The following is a 24,855-nucleotide window of genomic DNA, read 5'->3' on the forward strand; positions in this document are numbered from 1 at the left end:
CCATGGCTTTGTGGAAAAAACATTTCTTAAATGCAAGCTGCTTCTTCTTTCAAACAATCAGGTTTCAAATACACGCAGAGTGTTTCATTTACCAAGAAGCATTTACATTTGTTTTTAGAATGATTCACTTCTCTGTCTTATTTATTTCAATTTTTAAAATAAAATACTACTTTCTTTTCTTTCTTTTTTTTTATAACCCCCTAGTTATAAAAATGACATTACGTAGAAGAAAAGAGCGGATTATGGTACTTTACATGCTTTACCCTTTCACTATTAAATTTCTAACAACACAAATGGACCCTAAGCATTATGTCATACAAGTAAGTAGAATGGCCATAATAGCCAATTAAAAGCTTGTGTGAGCAAATTTTTAGTCAATTACTGCTGTTTATGGGCTCCTGTTTTTTTTAAAAAAATTACCTCTACAAAGAAAATAGCAATAGTATATTTTAACCATGCTGTTCAGAAAAATACAAAGAAACCCAGATGAGGGAAGGCAATAGCTGTTATTAGATGACTAAAATGTATTTGAAAAAAGGGACAAGTATTCTCTTGGATGGCTCTGATTTTGGTTTCGACATACAGAAATATGTTATCAATGTTATTAAAAAATATATTTTTAAAAAACGTCTTTTATTATAGTTATCTTCAGGAGCACGAAGAAAGATCCTTTACTCTTCAGTCAGCCTGTAAATGTAATGCTAAATAGGAACACTTCAATAGGAAGGAGTGAACAGTTGCATGCAGGAAGAAAGCTGTTGTTGACAAAGGCACCAAGTCTTGCTGCACATGTTTATTTCTGAATTTCCTCAAGCACAGACGAAACTCCTCATAGCAAAATGATCTGTAATTCCTATTGGGCATGGCATTTATGTTAGGGCCTACATAAAGGGCAAGTGCATTAGTTTGTAAATGTTACACCGCAGCAGACTTGGAAAAAGAAAATTAAACTCTAAGAACAAAGCTTTCTTAATTCCACATGACACAAAACTTAACAAAGAGTATCTTGACAGGTAGGGGGTGGAGAAGGAAAAAAAACATAGCCCGTCTGTCTCAGCAGGAGCACATAAGTAATGTGGTATGAGGCTTACAGAGAAAAATACTGAAAATCTGAAAAAAATGTGTACTACAGAAATGATACTGCTTTCTAACACATTTTTTTTTGTTAATTCTTTATACTCTATTGCACGGTATCTTGCATAAGTGATATCCTGAGAACAATTTTCTAGTTTACTATAGTTTCTGACACACAGACGTGTTAGACTGCATGAAGATAATTCAATCAGTCAGCAAATCCTGTTGTCTCTCAGTTTATAAATTCGAGTGATGATTCTGCATTCATCTAATGTCAATCTGTGGCAAAAGGCCCAAAATAAGGATTATAGCCAAGGAATTTTTTGTGTGAGAGGAGAGAGAGGAAACTTTGATTTGCAAAAATCCTCTCAGAACTGTGTTTCTGTAAAAAAAAAAAAAAAGCATGAGCTTTTCCTTCATATTAATTACTTTCAAACATTGATCTCTGTGTGTGTTTAAAATAATGTTAATGTAGACTTTGCATCAATTGTTGCTTTGCAAAGTCTTCTTCTGTCATCTCAGACTGCACGAACTCTTAATGCTACAACCAAAGATTATATATACTTATTGTGTTATTTTCTCCAGCTGCTCAGACATTATGCTCTTTTAGGCTTAGGTATGTCGGAATAACCAGTTTTAATATTGTATGAAGGAAGCTACACAGCACTTTCAATGGTGTGTTTGAATCTGCAGAATTTCAATTACTGTAAGTACTGATATAAAGAAACCTAATAAGTTAAGACTTTTGGGTTAGTTCAAATGGTAAAGGACCTCTTGCATTTTTTACATCTGCCAGCATCTTTCAATCACCCTTTGCAGAAATACACGTTTGTGTTGTGATTATAAAATATTACAAGTATATTGACAACATCTTTAAAAAAAAATCTAAGTATATATCCCTCAGTACTTTCATCTGTGTGCATGAATAAGGCTTCTAGTGCCAAGGTCTTCCAGGCATGAGTTTTGCCTTTGCTTCCTTTACATCCCTGGTTGCACTCCGTAAACATAATCCAGAGTATTATTCTCTTTGTTGCAAAGTATGGATCTTAAATTGATTGGTGTAAGCATGTAAGTAGAGAAAATTCAGGAAGGTGAGTTGCTATGCAATCTGTCAAGAGCCTCAGTGACTAAGATCTGCAAGAACCACAATATGGTTCAGACATTTTCACACTTATCGAGACAAAGAGCTGGAAAATGTGATAATGAATAGATAATCAACTGCAGCTTCTCAACACCAAACTTTCCCTTTTCTTAAGTATTCCCTATTAAATTTCCTTGTGGAGCAAGTCTAACTTAACAGTCTATAAAAAGTATTTTTACTTGTTTGAGTAGCCTCTGTTCATTTGAGCAGCAGGCAGTGTGATAGAAAAACAGAGTTATAACAAAGGTGTTTTTGAGTCTTGAAGGAGCAGTTCATGGCTTTCCTAACTTTCTCTGCTCCTGTTGTCACACCGCAGGAGTATTGACCAAGAGAATCCCATGGCAAGGGGTGAGGGAGGGGGTTTCTACCTCCCACTAAACAGTCTGCTTAACTACAGCTCATCCCTTACATGAAGTCTAAAGCAGTAGATAGCATCTTACCCTGTACTTTACCTAGCATCTCTAGTGAAGCCTGTGGGAAACAGAGCACAGTGCAGATTAAATACAGCCAAGGTACTTAACCTACCCAGCTGGCCTGCATTTGGTATCCAGGTGCTGGACTTCTGCCCTCCTGCATCTTGCCCAAGGGCAGAGACCAGGGCAAAACTCATTCTTCTCCTGAAGTACCACCAAGAAGGCAACCAGCAGGATGTGTAAATGCATGGCCTCAGTCTTTGTTTTTGCATCAAAGAGGATGTTGACCACATATGAGGACCTTTTTTTATTTTTTAATATCCAATAGGATATTAAAATTATTGTTAGAAAACTGAGAACTTCTTTCATAACAAGAAGCTGGATTTCCAACTTAAATTTCACTCCATTTGATGATGAAGAAATGTCTTGATTTTTCTTCTGAACATGTAACCATAAATATTTTATTTCAATGTTTTAGACTTTTCAATCGTACGTTGCTCTCTAAACCTTCTTTACTTTTCACTAGCTCCCCATGCACATACAATGTGAGGTAGAGTTTCTATAACAATTATTTACAGAAAAATACCATTTGCTTTATGACCAACAGCAGACAGCTTTATGCTTTCATGTTCATGAAGGATATTCTTGTTGCTGGTATGTTATGCTGCTGTAGTTAAATTGTTCTCTGTGCTGCTGCTGCTGTTTTATAGGCATTGGCATAGAAACAGAAAAAAGTAGTAGGATAGAAGATTAAGTTTAGCATTGTTCTGCAGATACAAACTGACAACTTTTCTGTCTTATTTTCTTTACACTGAGTTGCCACTAGTGGACAAGACAGTCTGTCACCATGTAATTTGCTTGAACAATTTTCCCCACATCCATTGCATTCACTCAGAGTCTTTTATCCTTGAGCCTGAGTTTGGTGCATCTATAAAAGAATGTTTACAAATTTTCATGCTTTTTCTTAGAGGGAATTTTGTACAGGATTATAATTTTTTAATTGACTTTGGGCAGCTTCCAAAGCGTAAGGGTAGTAATACCCAAATACAGAAACCATGGTAGTAATTTCACTGAGGATTGTTAGCAAGTAAGATTATTTTGAACAGAATGTGGACTGTTGTGATCTTGACATTTAAAAACCAGGGGAAACTGTATATTTTGAAACTGTTCATGGTGTAGTATCTCCCATCTTTGCGTCTGTGCATGTATGCATGCACAGAGATTTAATTTGGTGTGATTGGATTAGTGGATAATTCCAATTATCTGATCTCCAGGCAGTAACTGACATTGTGGCCACATGTTATCAAAAGTCAGTGTTGTAGCTATCTTAAGCAGACATATTTCCTGACAAAGCACTTAACTCTAATGGAGTCCCTCATGGCTGAAGTACTTTTCAAAATGAGTCAAGCATTGTGAAACAAGGTTTGTTTGATGTCAGTCATTTCATAGAATCGTAGAATCATAGAATAACCAGGTTGGAAGAGACCCACCGGATCATCGAGTCCAACCATTCCTATCAAACACTAACCCATGCCCCTTAGCACCTCGTCCACCCGTGCCTTAAACACCTCCAGGGAAGGTGAATCAACCCCCTCCCTGGGCAGCCTGTTCCAGTGCCCAATGACCCTTTCTGTGAAGAATTTTTTCCTAATGTCCAGCCTAAATCTCCCCTGGCGGAGCTTGAGGCCATTCCCTCTTGTCCTGTCCCCTGTTTTGCCAACTTATTTTATTCTGATTCATACTCTGCTCAGGAATTAGTTCCTTTTCTGCTAGCTAAGTACCAGTTCAGCACAAATAAAGTGTCAGAATCAAACCCTAGAAATAAGCAAGAATGTGGTTGTTGTAGACTAGCTTCTCTGAACTTCTCTAACAGTCAATAGCAAGTGAGATGAGCTGCCAAACTGGAGTTTGTTGATTATTCCACAATACTAAGCGAGGTGATGAATACCTTGTAGATCCTCACAATGTCAGGTCATATGACATGGGAGATGAATACACCCTAATTTAATGCCATGAACAACACCATTCTGATTAATCCCAGTTGCACTTGTCACATTAAAGCAATAGAAACTAACTTATTAAAAATGTAATTAGAGTTTTAAAGAGCTCTATTGAAAGTAATTAAGTAAAATCAAATACAAGGAAATAATTAAAATAATTTAAATTAGAAAAAAATATTAAAAATAATTAAAATAATTTAAATCCTAGCCAGTTGCTTTGGCTTAAAATATACTTCTAGGTGGTGAGTTGGGGCTATTTTTTTTCCCTTTCCTTCAAGAGTTTTATTCAAAAGCAAAAAGTGATTCATTAGCTAGCAGAGGAGCTCTATAAAAGCTTTCTTCTCTCATGCTTTTGCAATGCCTGGCTGAATTGACCTCTTACATCTTTTTGTTATCAGTGGCACAGATTTGTTTTAACTCTTCCTATCAGGTTATCATTTTCTGTTGAAATATTTTAAAAACTCTTGTTTATTATTGTAGTCTATGTTTTCTTAGAATTCATAATAAAGAGGGGTATTTGGTGATGTTGGTCTTATTTAGAAATTAGATATGGTCTAAAAAACATTACTGGTTTTAAGAGAAAAACAACTCAAGAGTGAATAAAAGCAAACTGTTCATAAAGGAATGCACAGCTGAGAGGATCATTTGATGATCTAGAGCTTGCTTAGGAAATAGTGTTATAGTGTGTTTTGAATTCAACATCCAGCGGCTACCACCTCTACACAAAAGCAGAGTTTTTCAATGCTGGCATAAAGACATTGCCATTAATTAAGATTTTTCAAAATATGTATCATGAAATACAAAATGCATGCCAGTAATATTCATTTGGGGCCATAGAACAGCTCTGATAAAATCTGTAATCATTAACATTTTTACTCCAAATACTATTCATCATACAGAGCGCTTGCACTATGAGATTGCTTGTTTCAGATGAAACACAGTAAACTCCCTTGTCCAAGGATCAACTCTCTAGCTATTACTCATTTTCTTTTAGTTCACTGGAGAGATACATGGGAAAAGATGATGTTCCATGTGCTTAAATGGTGTTTCTAACATTCCAGCACTCCAAAGAAAATGTACATTTTTGAGCAAATGTTAAGAAGAAATGCAATTATCTACAGAGGACAATGTGAGAAAACCAGCTTTTTTTTGTCTTGTAGCTCATGACCCACAGGAATAGGTTCTATACCCAACTAATCTTTTATGTTGTGTATTCTACATTACGTTAAAGCTAAAAAAAATATACTATATATGATTAATGAAATGTGATTTTTTTTCCACCCCCACAATGAACCTTTTCTGTATTACCCTCTGTTTGTTTCTGGAGGTCAGTTGTAGTAAACAGATGGTGAGTGAGTCTGTGATAAGGCTTTCATGACTATTGCACGAGTGTGTTCTCTAATCTCTTGAAACAAATAAGTTCCAGTATAAATCCTCCAGGCAATGCATACGTAAGTGCATACATACATAAACAGATATAAGTATACATAAAAGCAGATAACCATTATCAAGAAGATATCCATTATTGCACACACATATACAAACGAATATGTGTTTAAATATATGTAAAAGCAGACAGCCATTATCAAGATGCTTCTACTGATTATAATGGGGGTGATGTCTTTTGAGTTATGTAGAAATCCTTGTAAACTGTGTAAAAAATAATAATGGTGAATTTTTTTCAATGATTTTTTTAAAAATCATTCTTTAGAGTCTTACAATAAACTTTCTGTAAATTACTACATTCCCCATAAGGTTTAACTAAAGAACAAGAAAAAAAACCCCTTCTTTGTGTATTTTTTAAGCATTTTTTAAAAGAGTTAGCACTTTCTTATATCGTTCTACTTTTTAATTCACTACTTCTATGATATAATGCCCTTTTTATAGCATATCTAGAATTGGTATTAAAATGAATATTTAAATATAATCTGTAGAACTATTAAAGTAATAAATTTTAAGAAACAAGAGAGGTTGGAACTGTCATGACTATAGCTGAGCAAATAATTGGAAATATCAGTCACAAATTATTGTTTCAATAGCTTATTGAGTGAGTCATTGTCACAGCCCTACTTGTAATCATCCATACTAATTCAATTTGTTTGCATGAGGCCTGGAAAATGACTACTTTTCAGACAATGTATTCATGTACACAAATAATTTCAGCTGCAAGTAAATCTGTACTGCAGTTCACGTATTCTCATAATTCTTTTTAGAGCTGCTGGTTCTCTGCTTTCAAGGCTTCAGATACCACCATTGCACTACATGACTTGGGAAACCATTCACTAAATGTGAAGAATAAAGAAGGAAGACCCATGAAAGCTCTTATTCCTGAAAAAGCATTTCATTAAAGATACAACTGAGGATAATTTTCAAACAAGCCATCTTTAAAACAATTCTATCATCTTTTATGTTAATCTTCTTGCATTAAGTGTTTGATTAAACCCATTCAGCCCAAGAATCTGTGTTATTTAACCTAAAAATACTTTACTACTCTTTTTCTAATAGCAATTATTAATAGTGCAAATCCCCTTAAACAGAAGTGAAGGAGGAAAACTTGAATCAAAAGCTGTTGAAAAGCAACATTTCAATTGCTTGAGCATGAAAAAGTTAGTCTCCCTCTTCTATTGACTGGTCTGTATTGTGATTATATGCACGTTGATATGTTAAACCTGTTCACAGACATTGTAGAGGTAGCTTTTTTTTATAGATTTATGCTTCTAACTAGGTCATTACTTCATATTAAATAGAAAATACTTTAGTTCAAAATTGTCCTATAAAACTATGTTATGGACTCATAAAATAGCAGTAAAAAACCTTCTTGATGTAACTTGATAAACTGTAAAGAGTTTTAAGCAACAAGTAATTTTTAAGGTTTGTTGTAGGGGTCTTATTAAAAAAAATCACGGAAAAAAATCACAAATGCAGAAATAGAATGTTTAATTAATTTGATAGAATTTTTCATTTATAATTTGAATAATATTTTTACTTCTGTCTCTTTAAAAGGAAGTACAAAAATTTCTGGTATGCAGTTGTTTCAAGGGTTTTCTATTTTCTATGGCACATTTTGTTTGCAAGGACACAGAGCAGGTGTGGGAGAGTGGTAAGACTTCATTTTTTTATAATATGTGACTGGATACCAAATTAAGAAGGTAGGTCCACCTGCATAGAGTATTATTGTATAAATATAGAACACCAATGAAATCTTCATTCAGTTAATTTTTATTTTCAAGGTTTACACAACTGTATTAGCTTTTAAAGAAAACTGTACAAGTGATCTTCTGACTCATGTTAACCACATGACATTTTCAGCCTAAAAAATACGTTGCAAAGCTAATTACAGCAATGTCATTTAGGTATTTTTTCCTAAGCACACATTCAGTCTTGCTAGACTTGGTATTCCTGGAAACTGGATATTGTGCTGTGTTGTAAATGTAAATATAAAATAATAATATGAAAATATAAATGCCTGCTAAACATATAACTACATACATACATCTGTATGCATCTGCATGCTTTATTACAATAAACTGGATATACCAGAGTAAGAGGCTGATAGTCCATACTGTTTTTCCATTAGAATAATTCAGACTTAATTAATTTTAAAAATGTTTTAATAAGTTCAAGAAGATAATTCAAGACATACCATAATTTAATATCCTGAAAGAAACCCTTAATAATTATTTATCCTAACTTACAACTTAATAGTGTTTCAGAAAATAAATTATACACTATCTTTGCCCAGATTTGGGCTTGTTTTTGATAATGTAATACTGCTGTTCTTTACTTTCTTTTTATAAAAGAAAAAAGACATTTGCTGCCAAAGGCTTTTCCTTTTATTTCTTCTCTTTTCCACATAAAGCCTGTTCTTACTGATGTGGGAATTACTATTAGTACACATTCACATTTGAATAGGGACATTGATGATGATAGTAATAAAGAGACTAATGAGAGAAACACTAATGAGAGAAAGAATCACCACTCAGAGAGTATTTTGAAGTTTGCAAATATTGTTCAGATGTTGGTGAAGTTTAATCTCTGGAATAACTTTTCCTTTTTCACTGTTATTACATCAGGGAAATTTTTCACAGATGCAATTCTTTTATCTTCATGGATTTCCTTTTATGTATCTTCGGTAACTTCTTCCTAGAGACACAAATAATCTCCAAATCTATCTCACCTTTTATTCATAATTGCAGAAAAACTTGTTTTGCAGTTTTTAAGTGTCACTTCAAATGCTGTATTATGGCTTTAAAGGAATGAGGAGCAACAAAACCCTCAATTTCTGAACACCAGGTATGAAGTTTTTCATATTCGGAACTTGTATCTTTATTTCATGGCTCTCACTGCTGGTTTCTTAGGGACAGTGAGTGGAGGGGAGACAAGGGAACAGATAACAGGGTGTTTTAGAGTTTTGTCTGTAACTGGGGGCCTTTATAATGCCTGAGCAATCACAATCTCTGACAGTTCTCCAGATTTCAACAGACCTATATCACATGTACTGAAAGCAGTGCATGGGGGAAGTGAAGAAGACAGACCCAGATTCTTCTTGCTGGTGGCAAGTGGCTGCTCAAGACACAATGGACACAAACCGAAACACCGGAGGTTCCTTCTGAAGGTAAGAAAAAACTTTTTAAGTGTGAGGCTGATCAAACAGTAGCACAGGTTTCCCAGCAAGGTGTTAGGATCTCCATGCTTGGAGATATTCAAAACCTGACTGAACGTGGTCCTGAATAATGTACTCTAGCTGACCCTGCTTGAGCACGTGAGTCAGACTAGACAATATCCAGTGGTGCCTGTCAACCTCAGCCACTCTGTGACACTGCCATTTCATGAAAGAAAAAACTGCCCAGGCCACAGAAATTTTGCAGAGATGCATCCTCCCCTCCTCCCCCAACACACACACATTTGGTTTCATCACTTCTTCTCAGCCCTGATGGGATGTGGCCATCTCCAAGAGTAGGAAGAGGATGTCTCTCTTCTTTCCTGATCATGGCTTCTTGGGCTGCTTCCTCTCAGAGATAGCTAATCAGGGCCTTCATCCTGCAAGGTCTTGTGCGTGCGATAAGCTAACACAGGAGATATTCTAATAAAGCTAGTCATGTTACTGATGTGGTTAGACCTCAAACATATGCAAATGTGTAGAAGATAAGGTCTCTAAAGAGTTTTTGCTTTGAGTTGTGTTGGTGTGTTTGGTGGTAGGACATTTGACCTCTGGAATGCAGAAATTAACATCTCATTATACTGTTCAGCAGCCATCAAGTGATGATAACACTATCACTGTGGTGAATCCAGCTCCATTTCAGCCTTCTGTGACTTCAGCTATTTGAAAGCTTTGAATTTCAGGACAGCTGTAAACCTCCAGTTGAACAATCACCATCAGGTGTTGAAGAAACAGGAGAAGGTTTCAAAGCCTTTCTAGTGCCAGGGCATCCGGCATACAGAAAGGAAAAAGAGTACATAGAAATCTCTGAACTTCCTGTCGTTATTTAAAAAAGCCCTTCAACTATCAAGCATGAAAGAAGTAAACTATTGTAATAGCCAGGGCTCTCACCTCCCAGGGGGAAGAAATATTTAAAAGCTTCATTACATCTCCAGATATACAATTAGCTGAGCCCCCACTAAAATAACTGCCATTCTAAATTTAATCCTTTGAAACAGTGAAAGCTGAAAATGATGCAAATGCTTCTTGCTAAAAAAGAAAAAAATAATTAAAAAAATCTGTGTCCCTTCATCTGTAAAATCATGGATTACTTCTTTCTGGTTGTTAAAAGAAAGAGTTATCATTATAAAGCACTGTACTTTTAAGTGAAATATTTTTGGAAGTTCATTATAGATGAACTTTTGTGAGAGCACCTATGATCATACAGTCCTGAAGCAGATAACCTGTTGCACTGTTCCAGAACTTTCATGTATGTCACATAAGAAGAGAATCTGATATTTCATATACCTTATATATCCATATCTCAATTTCTAACAGATATGATAAAGGAAGTAAAATGTAACTTAAGGAAATTCTGTAGAATGTCATTTTGGGAACAAGGAAGACTTCTCCAATCACAGTAGTTTGAATGGTAGTAGCCCTGCTTAGGTGTTACCTGTATGTTTACAGTTTTCTGTTTGGTAGCACAGAAATATAAATAGCATAAAAACTAGTGTATAAAATCTGCATATAAAAAATAGTGGGCACTAGCCAAGATCAGACAACAAATTCTAAGCAAAACTAGAGATAGTATCGAAATATGTTCCATTTTAGTTACTTGCTCACAAAGGAGAGATGGCTGGAGGCATGCAGAATTCCACTTACTAGACCACTAAATGACCAATGGCCTTGTGCAGCACTCTGGTGACATTTAGAATAACTACAGTGAACTTGATTTTTAGCTTTTTTTTTTAGTAGGATATAAATATCTCATTATTATATCACTTTTCCATTATTATATCACAGTTTCCATTGTTATATCTGATTGCTTTATAATGTGCAGAAGATAAACTAACAGGAGGGAAGTACTTTTTATCTTCTTTTCATTAACTTTCTTAACCTAAAGATTTGTTCTTTACAGAAAATTAATAACACATAAGAAGAGCCATGCCAATTATTGACACAATATTTCCTGTATGGTTGTGACTTTTAGCCAAATTTCTTGCGTGAAAAACTGTGTCAGTTTAAGTTCCACAGCAGGAAGACAATTACTGGCTAGGTCCATTTCTTTCAGAGATCATTGGTCTCCTGATATAAGAGATTATCAGAAACAAAAAAGAGTGTGAGGCTATAACAAAGTCAGTAAAGGCTATGTGAACATGGGGAAGCCATCAGCCTTATTTGATGATTTAAATGATCCATCAGCAAAAGTTCCTTCATTTGCACTTGTCCAACTTTCCTTCAGCCACTTGCTGCTAATAATCCTGTAAATGTCTGGCATACATTTGAAACATTTTGTCTGTTTTTTTTGTAGAAGAAATCCCTCCACTGTAATGTTGCTGTTTAATGGTTCATGGATTATTCATGTGTTAAATCATGTCACCTATGTTTAGCAGCAAACCCTGAATTAATTGAAAAAACTCCAAAACAGTGCCTGATACTCTGCTGCACTGTTTAGCAGTGATGCTAGACTAATTCAAAAGATCCTTGAGAAGAATTGTGGCATGCTTCCAAGCAAAAAAAAAAAAAGAGTAAAAGAAAAGACGGCTTCTAACTGTATGATATTACGAGTTAAGCCACTGTTAAAGAGAATTAAAGTCATGGATTCCAGTTCTACAAACAATCACACATGTTTCATTTTAAACATGTCACTAGTTCTGTTGACTTCAGTGAGCCTCCCTGCATTGCTTAGAGGTACTGAAATATTATATGCATGCAAAAGAGAAACTCTCACTGAGGTTTCCCTTAAGCACAGGTCTCCCCATTTCTATTGACGCGCATGCAACAAAATCTGGGCAATGAATGATGGGTAGCACTGCTAAAAAATCCTTGCTGTCAGCTGAAAGCAGTGCACACCCACTCAAAAACTTCAACAGAAATTCTGTCATAGTAGACAAGAGCATCTGCTTTCAAAATGAGATTTTCAACTCAGAAGGCTATAGAACTGAGTAGACAGTATCCCAGCCTTTCCGTTCCACATACACTTTCTATTATTTATGATCATAATTCGTTGTGATGTTTCATGTTAATGCAAGTGTTTTATGTTCTCTATTCATAATAGGTTCATAAATATTTGTATACAAACTAATCTATATTAAACATCTTGTAGGAAGAGCCATGCATTTCCTTATGTTAAAATGGCACATGTATGCTCTCTTCTTTTTCTTTTTTTTAAGATAATATGAAAATATTGTGCAATTTAACTGACTGAAATAATTTCAATCATGTCTGATTGAATGGCTGCCCACCCCTTCATGTGGAAATATAAGCTTTTGTTAAAGTACAGATGAATTACTTCACTTAAACCTCAGGATAAAAAAATTATTCTGGCTGTGCATTTGTTCATTAGAGCCAGATGTACATTATTAACAGCCCATAGCTGGTTTTACTAATAAATCATGCCTGAAGGATTTTGTTTTACAAGATGGCAGTGGAAGAGTGCTCTTGTTTGTTTTGTTGATGGCTTTTTATCACAATTGATTTATTTGTTTTGTTTTGGTTTCTACTTGAGAACTTATGGCAATAATATAAAACAATATTCTGTTTTCAGAATAGACGTGTATGTTGTACTGAGTCTATGGCTTACAGAATAGAATGTGCAGATCTTGTAGATGGGAAAACTAAAAATGGACAAAAACAGTGTCATAAATTGTTCAGCTGTTTTGTTAGCATCTACCTAGCATCTGAGGTAAAACTGTACATAGATGAACATACGTTATTTAATGCACATGGAAAAGCAGTCATTCTCCAGCAGGACTACAACTGCATTTAGATGAACCCCAAAGGTCATTGCCACTTCTCCCTTATTTGCTGTGCAAGATGGGACAGAGGGAGCATTTTTTAATTTTACATATTTTTCTAGCCAGGTGATGTATGAAGGAACTCATCTATCCCGCTGTCCCACGTATATCCCAAATAGCATTAGTTATGTTTTCTGAGCCATCTGTCCATGGAAATACAGACTCATATACCTTTCTGAAAATCTTAAGGATGTAACAAACTCTTATCTCCTGCAAAATGCTTAAGCAACTATTTCAAGGAATTTGGAGTCCTCCGTGATAGCAGTAATATTGAAACCTCTGCAACGTCTTGCAGAAATAGACTTCATGTCTACGCACATTAATTGTAACCTATCTTGGCTTTTCAATGACAAACTTTTGCAGGGGATTAAGTGGATTTCTCATAAAGGATGCTATACAAAAAGTCTTTACATTTACACCATTTTTTGCATGTATATTAATAATACACATACATCATGTGTATTATACAGTGAATTTATTGCCCCAGTTTATTAAATAAAACTTGCCAATCAGGATGCTTAGAAGGTATTGGATGGAATTATTCCTACTTTGCAACTGATAACACTGGAATATTTCCTAATTCACAAAATTTTTATGACAACCACCTGTGTTCTAACTGAATTCTTTTCCAGAGCTAAGGTCATAATTTCAATGAAACCTTCTGTTCCCCTAGAAACATAAATTTTTGAAACTTTTTTGACATATTTACAGCTTTGACAGTGTTTGTTTTCCTCTGCTTTGCTGACTGTACAAATGGACTGTTAGTTTTTCGCTCTGTTATACTGGCACCAGTAATTAGTAGACCAATTAATGAATTCTCAAGGTATACGGAACAAATTGACTTTGACAATTGTTTCTACTTCCTTCCATTTCAAAGCTCCCAAGACCTCACTTGCACAAATGCTGCCTAAAGACCCCAGTAATACAAAAGCAGAATCTGAGCAAAGATGCTTTAGTTCTTGTTTTCATAGAATCATAGAATCACCAGGTTGGAAGAGACCCACTGGATCATCGAGTCCAACCATTCCTATCAAATACTAAACCATGCCCCTCAGCACCTCGTCCACCCATCCCTTAAAAACCTCCAGGGAAGGTCATTATACTTTGATAAAACTTATTCTATAACATTAAAGTGGTCCTTACCAGCAGCATTTTTCTGGCAGTGCAGCTAGCATTTCTGTGATGATGTAATATGAAGCTCTGCTTCTGGAGCTGAAACTTGTCCTTGTAGTCTCATACAAAATGTAAGCAGTATCAGCAGTGCTGAAGATCTACATGTCCTGTGTAGAACCTCGATGTCCCTGCTTGAATTAGCTGGCTTAATCTTTCCTGCAGCTGCCATGACTTGCTTACACTACAAAAGGTTGAAAGCCACTGTTGCATTGCTTCATGGATAGAACAAACAGGTGAGATCTTCAAATCAGAGAGAAAGATTAGTTTTCAGTCATCATGGCTCATGTGTCATTCTTTTTAACAGGAATGCATACCAAAGAGGACAGAGCTGCTTTAGATGTCATGTAGAAGCTTTGGGATGGCATAAATTCTGATAATTTCAATTAGTCCAAACAGCAAAGCTCTTACCCAGAGTTCTTGTGGCCTCACTCCTCTCCATGCCTTTCCAACAACAGGATGATTCATACCGTAAGGAGAAAAGGCTCTTCTGAAAGCAGCCTTACAAATGTAGCCTCAAATCTCCTTCCCAGAGTCCTCTCACGACTTCTGCATTGTCCCGTTTACAAAGACCATCATGCGGGGGATTAACGGTAGATAAATACTGCACACATCCTGCTATGAGAGAAAGGGAGCTGAGCAGGTTAGACTACAACTTGCAGAAAGTGAACAGCATGAACTTAGCCTTCCTTGTTATTATAAAGAAACAAAAAAAAATCCAAATGAAGTAGAACACTTTATTGCAATCCAGGCTGTCCATGAAAGAATGAGCAGAGATGTATGGGAAATTAAAAACGTTACAAAAAGAATAGTCGGCTTTGCATAAGCTGGCTAAGGCTAGAGATATTAATACAATGCTATTTTAGATGGAAAATGCTTCTGTCTTATCTTTTCCCAAACTCTTGGATTAAAACAATAAAAAGAAATAAAACCAAGTATGTTAACTACTGAGATCATTGAGAAAACAGCTATTTTTCTTGAGAAAAACAACTTACTCCTAACATGCATTTATACTTTAGGACTGTTTAACTGTCTTTCTAAAGACAGAAAGACCTGTCTTTCTACAGGTGTTGACTACTCCTGCAGCCTATGTAAAATACTCAGGTATAAACTATTAACACGTCCTCAGATTGTTCAGGGAGCATGGTTGATCTATCATACAAGAGTGATTGGTCCTACTCTTTAGAAGCAAAAACATTAGGCAGGAAAAGTACAACTTGCTGTATCTTTCATAATTTGCTGAGTTCCTTAGCTCTACTGTCCAAACGTGAACAGTTGTGTTTAGCTGTCCTACTTCAAGCTGTAGTTTGGCCTCAATCTTGATTTTCAGGGATTTTGATATGTCATTGTTTATCACCCTACTTTATGCAGCAAGGAAGCATATTTACAGCCTCCTGACCCTTTGTTTTATGTCTCTAAGTACAACATATAAATTTACGTGCATACCAGGAATCCCTATGCATCTAGTGAAATCCACATGTAACTTTCTGTGCCCGTATTCCATCATATTTTAACATGAACACATGGCTTTTATAACAGATTCTGCTCATAATTTGAGGCCCTGCTTTTTCTGTGATCCAGCCATGGGATGGATTTTTTGTTAATAGGGCCCTAAGACTTTACACTTGACTTTGGAAAAAGAGCAAGCACTGGTGCCAGGTTTTGAACTCTGTGCTCATTATAATGTAGTCTGTTGTGTCACACATTAAAAAAATATAATTCCAGAGTCCAGATCCTCAAATGGGCCTCAGAGAGCAGCAGGCTTTACTGTGCATTTGACAGCACTGATCCTGGGCACGTTGCTAGTGATAACTCATGGCTCAAAGATGCTCTGTCAGTGTGCAAGATATGAAACTTGGGTGATTTCTTCACACAAATAAGTAGTGTGCTATGATGCATGCATGCTTTGGCAAAGTGCCTTAGTTTTAATTATTTAGAATGAAGAACTCCCTTTCTGTCTCCTGTTGCATTCAGCTGTCTTCTTTAATAGTAGCAGACCCTTACCTGTCAATGCCCAGTCCTAGCAGAAAGGCACATTTCCTTATCAGGAATATCCCCAGGTTTTATTTCAAATTGGCATGCACGTGCTGAAATTTAGAGGAACCAGGGAAATGAGGAATACTACCAAGTAACTATCACTAATATCTCTAATTGTCATGACACCTTCGATCAAAGGATCTTTTGACCTCCAGAGGAACATCAATGAAGTCTCTTATCAAGTACATTACACGTTCATGAAGCAACTGTGTTCATCTTTAACATTGAGTAGGTATTGGTGCACCTTTCTGGAAACTCTGTCATCCGTTGTTTCAGAATAAGTAACAGACAGATGTTGTCACAGAGGGGTCTGAAAAACGGAGAGTTAAGAAAAAGACAAAAAAAATCTTTCGGCACAGCTAAGATAATCCTTACCCGGGCTAGCCTACAGTTATTCTGCATTGCTCTTGATATAGATTAAACTGTTTTACATAACTGAATAGAGGTAAATAGCTTTTTACAGAGTGGATGTACCACTGATACTAGAGGACAGTCTGTGCAGTGCCTGAGACATGGAACGTCGTGAGCCAAACAAACATGTTGGTGATAAATTAGGAGGAAGGCCTATATCTTCCTTTAGGTACTTAATAAAGCTGGCCCTGGGTTTTATCTTGGAACTTGACATCCTCCTGCAATTATTTTGTGAGAAAACCATTTAAAAAGCACTTCTCCTTTATGTTTTGGAACAAGGGCTGAACAGACAGCTGCCAAAGTTGAAATTAATTAACAAGTCATAAAAAGTTTGGGCATTACACACCAGGGCTTTACTGCACAAACCTGTCAATGCTTTGAAGGATGCCTCAGAGGGACCATTCCCAGAAGTGAGAGAGTCAGTATCTTGGATCTCCTTGGAGATGGTAGAGCACCAATCAGTGCTAATTGTAGTGATGGTTTATTTCACATACAGTCCCTAACTGCCAGCCAGTAACAAGGCCAAAACCACTGAATTGTTTAATTTAACCTTTATTATCTGTTTATCATACATGATTTACAAGGTATGCATCATTTCAGCATCTGGACACACTTTGCAATTACATGGACCAGAACTGAATCCACTGGCACTGTTAATATTGTTAAGTAGTTATTATATTCCAGCATTGTTTCTATTGTCTTGTACACAGTCTGAAACTGCTGGAAAGAAAGACTTTGTCCCAGGGAGCCTAAAGTATAGGCAAATAATTTTTTTCCTGAACAGTGAAACAAAGTATTATGGGATTCAGCCCTCTCTTTTTCCCCTGAAATATGATAAAAAAATAAAAGCACAATTCAAACTAATGAATCTCCTCTGTGAAGACTAAGGACAAAAAAGGCTCTGCCTTTGCATAAGATTGAGAATGGAATAACTCTTTTAATGCTTACACAGTACTAATTCCTCAAAAGAAGACCATATGTCACATATCAGAAGTATCAGCAGTATCTCTGTACTGTACATACTTTTAGAGCAGGCAAACTTTGATACATACAATTAATGGATATTGCACTTTACCTTCAGAAATTTTTGTTCATGTCTCACAATAGCTCCTTAGTTTCATGTATTCTGAGAACTGCGAAATTATACTGCCTGTAGCCACGGTGTTATGGAGCTTTGAAATCAAATGTGCACTGTTCCTAGCTAGCTTGGATGGGAGTAAAAACTGAATCCTTTAAAATTTGAGAATATTTTTTAATTTATGCATTAACTATTTTTGACTGGATATCATCTTGGATTACACACATTTAGACACGTAGCTAATTTTACACCCCAATACTTACATCCTTGTACATCGCCACTTTAAAGCCTCATATACAGCAGGATGTCACTGTTAAGGTTCATTTGCTGCCCTCAGAAAGCACTTAAGTATGTTCTCTTTAAATATATCAATATTTCTCACAATTCCCTCTAAGCCAAAACAAATAAAGACAAGAATATCCACAAAAAATGCTGAGTCCAGATTTCCAATTATCTGTTTACAATGAAGAGAAAGTCTGAAAGTAGATGAGTTGAACAAGCCAGACTGAGACTCTGTGGATACCCACCAGGGCTGGTGTGTCCATCATAGGTTACCTGTGCCCGTGTGTACAAGGAAGAGGAGTTGACGTTTCTGATCCCTGCATCCAGGCATCTCCCATTGCCAGTAAAAGGCTTCTGATGTAACTTGCATCACACCAAAATGCAGGTCAAAGCAGGTCAAAATAACTCTCATCACTGGCCTTTTAAGCTCTGAAGTTGCATTTCTCCTGAGTCTAGATTACTGGCTCAGATGCTATAGATATGTAGAAGTAAATCTGGCAGCTGCCATGCCTCAACTTTTCTCTATCTGTTTTGCTGGCCTGCATTGTGAAAGAAAGCTCACAATAGCATAGCAGTTCAAAAATTCACACACACATTCTTTACTGTTAGGTGCAGAAGCTGCTCTCATTTGTCTCCTATTGAAAACAATTTCCCAAACAGCTCTGAAAGCATTTGGAGAGATAACATGGGTTATCTCACCCATTGTATTACTTGTTTGTTACAAGGTTTGGGTTCTTGACTTGCTTTTAAAAATAGTAATAGATAGTTGTGTTTTGCCTAATTTTCATTGTCACTTTAATCACAAGAAATAATTTGTTAAGCTTTTTGTATAGCTGTTTTCTCATGACAAATATACACAAGGATACATATCCTCAAACTCTGCTTAAAAAGTAAAGGTTGTAAATAAGTAAAGTTGATGTGCACAATAGAAAAACTTATATGTCCTTATTCTTAAGATAAATCTCATTAGTAATGTCTACCAGAAAATAATAAGAAAAAAGTGAGATGGACGTGCAAGTTCAAGAGCTTTTTATGACGTAATATGGATTCATAGAGATAGACACACTCACATAAGCATTTACAATCTTATGAGACTTTCAAAGCCTCAGTTAAACAAGCATAATTCTACATAACCCGGCAAAACTTCTGGACATAATTTGCTTTCCAGAAATCCAGCTGATTCTGGTATTTTTTAGTGGGAAGTGACTGCAACTAGGGAATTTGAGTAAATATTTATTTATGTACAATTACATCATCTGATGGATGCTCTATTATTTTTCTGGCAATAGGACTGATTAAAAGGAAAGTACAATGCATGAATGAGTGTATGAACTGTCACTGTTTTGTTTTTCTTACAGTGAAATAGAAACCCTCATCTACATCATGCAAATGTTCCACAGGGACATGGTCTTAACATTACTCTATGTCCACCATCCTAATTTTTTCCTCAAGTATGGATTAAGCTCGTTTTATATATACAATTATAAATATTTTTTTTTTATAATTACGGTCTTTCCTTATTAAATGTACTCTAAGAATTACGGAAAATGTGTGCTTTATTAAAGCCACGTTTTACTAGCAATATTTTGCAAAGGTTCAGATTACACAGAACACTACTCTTTACTCCTTTTTAAGGAGGTGCTGTAATTTTGGAAAGCAATGCATGTCCCATTTGAATCTTAGTTTGCCATGGAAAATGCACATTCCAATTCAATGCTGTTGCAAATAACATAAAAATGTGTGCAAATGGGTAGAGCGAAGGTTAAATTAGCCTCCTAAGTACCCATAACTTGGGGCAAGATGCTTTTTTTCTGTCAAGTCTTACCATTCCTGTGACTTTTTCCTGCACAGTCTCCATGTGTATCATGTGCAATTTTAACTGATTTTTCATACTGAACTTCTTGGCTCATGGATAGTTTCTGGATGTGCTACAAAGGAGGATCCTTGGGCCTTGATAAAGATGAATTTTATGAAAAGGTAGACTTCAGACACTGTCCAAACAAGCTGAATACTTTCACATATTACCTAATATCTCTATAGGTAGTCAAGAAATTGCTCTCCCCTGATAGAAGACATAGATGAATGCTGTGGAGTAAAAGAAAGCACTACAAACCCCATCAGCTCCAGTAAAACCAGGGCTGCTAACAACATGGCCAGCCTTCTCCATCTCTTGACTTGGTCATTTCCCTAAAGGAATGTTTGTGGTGTTTAAAAGTCAGTTACTACTAATAAGAGATCTCCAAGGAGATTAGCTTATTTATCCTTCTTGTACCATAGGTCAATTTGTTTCAGCATGCACATTTTTTTGTTTGTTTCTTTGTCAATATTTACCACATACCAGACAGAACAATGATGTTTTGCAGATAGTGTCATATTCACAGAATAATGAAAAAAAAGTGTGTTATTTCATGGCATATATAAATATTCTCTGAAGAGGGAACAGATCATAATTACTATTGACCTGCCTGTGATGTGGCAGAGATGAGAAGGAAGAAATTTGGCTACAAAAAAATGTGTCTCTGAGTCTCCAGCAGATTCACCACCCTAGTGGGCTTCTGTATTACTTTCGTAAACTCAGTCATTTTATACTAACAGCTCAAAGGCAGAAAAGGAGGAAATATTTTTCCCAAAACATAAAGGAATGGACTTATCAACATATTACAGTAATAGAAACAGCAAAGCATACATCAGAAAAAAATAATTCTAAGTTTGAAGAGAAATTAATTACCTTATTTAATTTCCTGAATTCTAAGGCTCAGATTGCTTCATATACTTCTGTGCGGCCAGAAGACTGAGACCGAAGGACTCTTTTCAGGAGACAATGCTGGGAAACATTAGAATCATAGAATCATCAGGTTGGAAGAGATCCACCGGATTGCATTCTTTGCTCCCTCTGCTTTTCTTTCTTTCTGTCTTTTGTGTTTCTCTTCCCAACAGGGACCTGGAGACACAGGGGCTCTTTCCTTGGCAGCTGGGCACATAAGCAGTCCACTGGGGAAAGCCAAAAGAGATGAGGTGAATGCAGGGCTTGAGCTCATACCTCCTCCCATCTGGCCCTAACTGAGTTGTCCTGTGAACCTGCTCCTTCAGAGAGGTTTCCCAGGCTAAATAGATAATGTATATATTGGCTACATACCTACAGAGACAATGGAATCCCAGAATTTCTGTTTTTTGGGAATGATGATATTTTGGGACCTGTGTTTACAGTGTGCTGGAGTGAAATATTTTATTTAATTTCCATATACTGTGAATCATGTTTTTAAAGTTGCACTTCCAGAATAATGAAATGCTATATCAAAATTAAACTAACATCAGATTATCTTTTCACAGTTTTCATTTTCTCTCATATTTTATTCTGCCACTTGTAGCCTGTATTAGCAAAGGGAAAAAAAGATTATTTTTCAAATAATTGTAATGATTTTAATGGTTGAAATTAATTCAAATAATTTTAAATATCATATCATGTGGCATGTGATATAGAATGCTATAACTTATAAATTTTCTATTTTTCCGCCGGTTGAGGTACAGCTACTGAGAAAATTCTGTCCTTTTGGTGTTTGCTTTTCAGGAAACAAAGTCTTTTCAATTACCAAACAACCCAGCACCAGTTACATGGGGAATCTTTCCTCATCAAAAGTTACATACTATTTCCCCTGTCTCTCCTGCCCCATAGCTTTTTTCAACACCAATTTGTGCAGGGGAGGAAAACTTTATCTGATCTGAGTGTTGCCTCGAGAAAAGAGAATAAAATGTTGGATGGTTGCCAGTTCTACTGTCTTGGAACAACTCTGGCTATGAAAACTCACACCAGTATTATAGCTATAAAAAAAAAAATCCTTTTCTTAATATTGTCAAGACCTTTTCTCAAATCTTACCGATTTCAGGCTGACTGTCTTTTCCTTAGCAGTAATGGGTTTTAAATCTCTGAAGATTCGTCCACCTGCAGAAGCTGCTAGGTCTTGAAGCTGGGGAAAATAACAAAATGTAGAATTTATTTCCCATGATTTAATTTTAAAAATCTTACACATGTACTTCATTCAAAGTATGGGTGTGCTCTCACTGGAATCTGTGGGAATACACAGATGACTAAAGGTAAGCAGATGTGTAAGTTGTAGGATCTGGGTCTGAAATTAAAACAGGCTTCAGCAAGTGAAAGTTGCAACAGAAGGGGAAATCAAAGATGACAGAAGCAATAAACAGTAATGATATTGTGGAGTCAACCAAAGGAGCACGTGCATCATGACCGTCACCACAGCACATTTCAAATTTAAGAAATAAATGTGAAACCAAATTTCCAATCGCAAATCATTTTCTCTTCTTAAAGGGTGATACCTAATGGCATAGGAGCCAAGTCTTGAGAATGGGACCAAATGAGGATAAAGCAGGATTTTAGGCTGTTGAAAGACAGCATTTTGAATAGCGTGCTCAATATGCAACATAGAATAAAAAACAACTTCACAATGTTATAGACATGTATCTCCATAGCAGATATTATGAAAGCAAAGAGTAATTGGTTGAGAGATGACAAAAAGTCAAGGAAAGGTGAATTTGAACTTGCCATTTGAAACCAAGGACAGGAAGCAACCTCCTCTAGTATTGTGAATGATGAGTTAGTGAGAGGATTCAGTGATGGTGTGACCTTAACTGAAGTGTTAAGGTGGGAAGATTGTCTTTGGTAGCTGTATTTGAATGACCATTAAACAAATGAGTGAACAGAAGGTGACCATTGTCAAAGCCAAAAATGATAAGGGCGTAACTGAAGGTCTCAGCTCTTTAAGCAGGAAAGCATTAGTTTCAAGAATACTTTAGAAAAACAGCAGTATATGACGGATGATGAATACAATAAAAATCACGAAAACCTTTACTTTTATTTTGATTGCTTTGAAAATTGTTCCTTGCCACTCATCTACTCATCAGATTAAATCTACATATAACATATAGTCTGAAGGAAAAATCCCAAATCAAACCAAAACCAAAAGTAAAACAATAAGTACTGGAAATCTGATTACAATATTCCCTGATCCACAGCTTCATTTTGGATCATGATACAGGCTTGAATGTTTTATGTAAGGCTCCATTGTACCACACTGGTAAATCAGAGCTGAGGATGTACCTACTGTTGATTCCTTTACAGCAGAATTCCTTCCCTCAAATGTCTGTTCTCCCTATCTCTAAGGAGTCATCCATTTGTTATTATATACATAGCTAAGATTCAGGGAAATAACCAGGCATTCAGTAGGAAGCAAACACATAGCTGTCAATATTAATTCTAATTATATTCTAGTTTTATGAAATGTATCTTTGACATTAAGCACCTGTTTAAATTATTCTTTTTTGTTTGGCTTAACACCTACGCTTTTAGAATGATACCGAGTATGACAGACGACCTCCAAAAACCATGGGATGATGGGCTTGTGGGTGGTAACTGCAAGTGGTCTGGAAAGTGAAAGAACATAAGAAGATTTTTCAAAGGAATAACATTTAAAGATAAATTCTCCACTCAAATTTATGATGTACATTGCCTATGTCTTGAAAGTTTTATGCTGACAGAGCCAGGACAACTTTTCATGTCTAACATCCAGTGGGAGCTCACAGTACAACTTAGAACAGGATTTCCGACCTTAATATTCATTTTGACAATTACTCTGGTGCAGAGATGGGTCTTGAGTCACAACTTGTGGAGTCATAGACATATCAGAAAATCCCAAAAGTTTGAGGGCACTGATCTTCTGTAAACAATTTGGCATCTTTCCTATTTGTACAAACCCAGTGAATAATGTGAACCAGGAAAGAAAATAAGTATGCTAATATAATCTCTTCCCCCTTGTTGTACATGTGAATGAAATTGAGTCCATCACAAAGAAGGATATCTGCCAGTATCAACAGGGAGATTATTATCTTTGCATATGTTGTTTACTAAGAAAATCCCTGTTAAGAACTGTTGTGGCAATACACAGAATTGCGGAAGGATGCATTTCCACTCTACACATTCGCATCCCTCTGACTTTTTAATTTCCTAGGTCTCTAAAACCATCCCACATGAACAGCACGTCACCCTTAAAGTAATTAAATTGAACTGCATTCAGCTTCATCAGGACAGGATAGTATTCTGGCAACAACACTGCTAAGTAGTTTCCAGCTTGATTCACTCATAAATAGGACGAATGTGACATGGTTGCTGCTGATACCAAAGGACTGGGGTGGATGACTCACGACTGTCCTTTCAGTCTGCCTCTTTTATGTTCTCGTGTTGCATCTGTATTCCCTTTCCACAAATTTCTACTTGTAAAAAGAACAAGAAAAACAAAGGGGAGTCATGATCAGTGTGTTTTCAAAACTGCCCTATGTCTTAAATTTAACAGAGGTTAGCAAATGGCCAACAGGTGAGAAAGAAGGAGGGAGTGAGAAGGCAAGTATTTTTGTCCATGCCTGTTTACTCACATCTGTTCCTGTACTTCTGCTTTTGATTTCATGTGAGCACAAACCACAAGCAAATGCTGAAGGCAAGAGGAGGAGCAGCACAAAATTAGTGCACATGAAATCAAGATCTGTCCTTAATATGGGACAGAGTAGAAGAAATCACGAACACACAAGAAACATCTTGTGAAGGAAGGGGGAAAAAAGTAAATAATGACAACAATTTTATTAAAAGAAAGAGCAAGATCCTAAAATAAAACCAACATCATTGGTGGTCACTAGTTCAATGCTTAAGCTGTCATCTGTTGAATCTGGCAGTCTGCACATCATTCAACAGATAAATGCCTTTACCAGAGCCCTCTGGACAACGAGAATATACAGTGCACACATATA

The 24,855-nt window shown here is 36.1% G+C and overlaps 1 long non-coding RNA gene across 1 annotated transcript; it reads right to left on the reverse strand.

Moving 5' to 3' along the window:
* Nucleotides 1-14,655: 14,655 nt before the first annotated feature.
* Nucleotides 14,656-17,865, reverse strand: LOC138719541 (uncharacterized). Its single transcript, XR_011337226.1, has 3 exons — nt 17,761-17,865; nt 17,052-17,121; nt 14,656-14,855 (listed from the first exon to the last, which is right to left on the reverse strand). It is a non-coding gene; the product is annotated as an uncharacterized lncRNA (long non-coding RNA).
* Nucleotides 17,866-24,855: the final 6,990 nt, after the last annotated feature.

This window comes from Phaenicophaeus curvirostris, chromosome 4 (genome assembly GCF_032191515.1).
Source record: "Phaenicophaeus curvirostris isolate KB17595 chromosome 4, BPBGC_Pcur_1.0, whole genome shotgun sequence".
Lineage (NCBI taxonomy): Eukaryota > Metazoa > Chordata > Aves > Cuculiformes > Cuculidae > Phaenicophaeus > Phaenicophaeus curvirostris.